We start from the raw sequence: 2800 nt of genomic DNA, 5'->3' as shown, positions 1-2800 counted from the left end.
GATCCAGCTCTCGGCTATGGCCTGGGAAAGCAGTAGAAGATGGCCCAAGTCCCTGGGCCCTGCACCCGAATGGGAGACCTGGAGGAAGCTCCTGGCTCCTGGCTTCAGATTTACACAGCTCCACCGTTGTGGCCATCTGGGGAGTGAACCAGCAAATGGAAGACCTCTCTCTCTCTCTCTTTTTCTCTCTCTGTGTAACAAATAAATAAATAAATCTTTAAAAAAAAAAAAAAAAAGACTGGAGCTGAGGCCGATTCAGCAACCGCCATGGCCGACAAAATGGACATGTCTCTGGACGACATCATCAAACTGAACCGGAGCCAGCGGGGCGGCCGCGCGGGTGAACCGAGGCGGCGGGCCCCTCCGGAACCGGCCGGCCATTGCCCGCGGCGCGGTCGGCGGCGGCGGCGGCAGAAACCGACCAGCGCCCTACAGCCGGCCGAAGCAGCTCCCCGACAAGTGGCAGCACGACCTGTTCGACAGCGGCTTCGGGGCCGGCGCCGGCGTGGAGACGGGCGGGAAGCTGCTGGTGTCCAACCTGGACTTCGGCGTGTCGGACTCCCAGGAGCTGTTCGCGAAGTTCGGGACGCTGAAGAAGGCGGCCGTGCACTACGACCGCTCCGGCCGCAGCTTGGGCACGGCAGACGTGCACTTTTGAGCGGAAGGCGGACGCGCTGAAGGCCATGAAGCAGTACAACGGCGTGCCCTTGGACATCCAGCTCGTCACGTCACAGGTCGACACCCAGCGGAGACCGGCACAGAGCATAAGCAGAGGCGGCATGACCAGAAACCGCGGCCCCGGGGCCTTCGGCGGCGGCACCCGGAGAGGCACGCGTGGCGGCAGCCGCAGCAGGGGCAGAGGCACCGGCAGGAGCGCCAAGCAGCAGCTTTCGGCAGAGGAGCTGGACGCCCAGCTGGACGCCTACAACGCCAGGATGGACACCAGCTAAAGGAGGCGCGCGAGCGAGCAGAGCGGACCCACGCCGCGTCCCTGTGCTGGCGGGAGGGGCGGCCGGGGCTGTGCGGCCAAGGACGCGTTTGTTTCTCTTATGTTTTAAAATAGGATTTAAGAACTCATGTAAAGTGTTTTTTTTTTTTTTTCCTTTTTTTTTTAAATTCTGAAGCAGACCTGTTTTGTACTGAGTTATTTTTGGCATAAATTTTACTGGTTGCTGTTGTGGAGAAGGTGGCGTTTCCACCTTTGCCATAATAAAATAGAAACGTGTGTAGAAAAAAAAAAAAAAAAGACTGGCAATTATGTGACTCCAGTTCTTGCTGCCTGAATTGTAAGCTAGTGCCGTCTCCTGGTGTCATACATATCTGCTTTCAGCCAGGACTGCTGGGTTGAAACCTCTGTAATTCACCTGCAAGATGGGGCAGCTGGACCGAACAGTTTACTGCGTGATCAGATCTAAGAGTCTGGGCCAGGAGATTTTCTGTATCTAGTGATACATTTTTAAAAGCTCGTTTCAGAAATATAAGAATTAAAGTCAAGAGAAAGTTTTTTTATTTTTACTAATAAGCAAATCAATTATTTATCTGTCAGTCTATTTAATATTTGAACAAATAACATAATGTGATACACTTTGAGATCATGGATTTAAGTCTATTAGGGCAAGAGTTGTTTCATTTATCAAAAGTTTTTAACAGGTAATGCTTGCATATTTTATGGGATTCAGTGAAATATTTCAATTCATATAGACAACATTAATCAGCATAACTGATCAAACCAGGTAATCAGCATTATCGTTTCTTGTGTTTGCTCTGTGTTTGGAATCTACATGCTCCTGTATTATACTTCTTATTTAAAAATTTTTTATTTAAAGTGTATGAATTTCATGTATGCAGATTCAGGAATATAATGATACTTTTCACCCTACCTTACCACCCACCCATATTCCTGCACTGCTTCCCCCTCCCTCTCCTATTCCCATTATTATTATTATTTTTTTTACAAAAATCGACTTTCAGTTAACTTAATACTCATAATATTAACCCTACACTAAGTGTTCAACAAATAGTATGAAAGAAAAAGAAAAAAACCACTGTTCCTCAACAGTTGAGACAAGGGCTGTTAAAAATAGTCACATCTCAAAGTGTTTATTTCACTTCTATAGATTAATTTTTAGATACTCTTATTAGTAACCACTAATCAGGGAGAACATAGGTATTTGTCTTTTGGGAATTGGCTAATTTCATTAGTGAATTTAGTGAAAAGACATTACACTTAGGTATAACAGTTTCCAGTTGCACCCATTTTTGTTGCAAAAGACAGGTTTTCATTCATTCTTATAGCTGAGTAGTATTCCATAGTGTATATATACCATAATTTATTTATCCGGTCATCAGTTTATGGACATCTAGGTTGATCTCATATCTTAGCTATTGTGAATTGAGCTGCAATAAACATGGAGATACAGATCACTCTTTCATATCTGATTTCTCTTTATTAGGGTAAATTCCCAGGAGTGGAATTACCAGGGTCATATGGTAGGTCTATATTCAGATTTTTTTAACATGTCACTAGCTTGATTTAATCATTTCATAATATTTATATACATATGTCTATAATAAATATACATTGGGGGCCGGCACTGTGGCACAGTGGGTTAAAGCCCTGGTCTGCAGTGCCAGCACCCGAGTTCCGGCTACTCCACTTCTTATCCAGCTCTCTGCTATGGCCTGGGAAAGCAGTGGAAGATGGCCCACGTCCTTGGGCCCCTGCACCAAAGTGGGAAACCCGGAAGAAGCTCCTGGCTCCTGGCTTTGGATCAGCTTAGCTCTGGCTGTTGCTGTAATT

General features: G+C 46.2%; 1 pseudogene; it reads left to right on the top strand.

Annotated features, from left to right (window-relative positions):
- The first annotated feature begins 247 nt into the window (after window positions 1–247).
- On the top strand, window positions 248–1078 carry LOC133769696 (THO complex subunit 4-like; annotated as a pseudogene).
- Window positions 1079–2800: the final 1722 nt, after the last annotated feature.

This window comes from Lepus europaeus, chromosome 11 (genome assembly GCF_033115175.1).
Source record: "Lepus europaeus isolate LE1 chromosome 11, mLepTim1.pri, whole genome shotgun sequence".
Lineage (NCBI taxonomy): Eukaryota > Metazoa > Chordata > Mammalia > Lagomorpha > Leporidae > Lepus > Lepus europaeus.
Note: the sequence above shows the minus strand (reverse complement) of the source record. Positions and strands in the feature narration are given on the sequence as shown.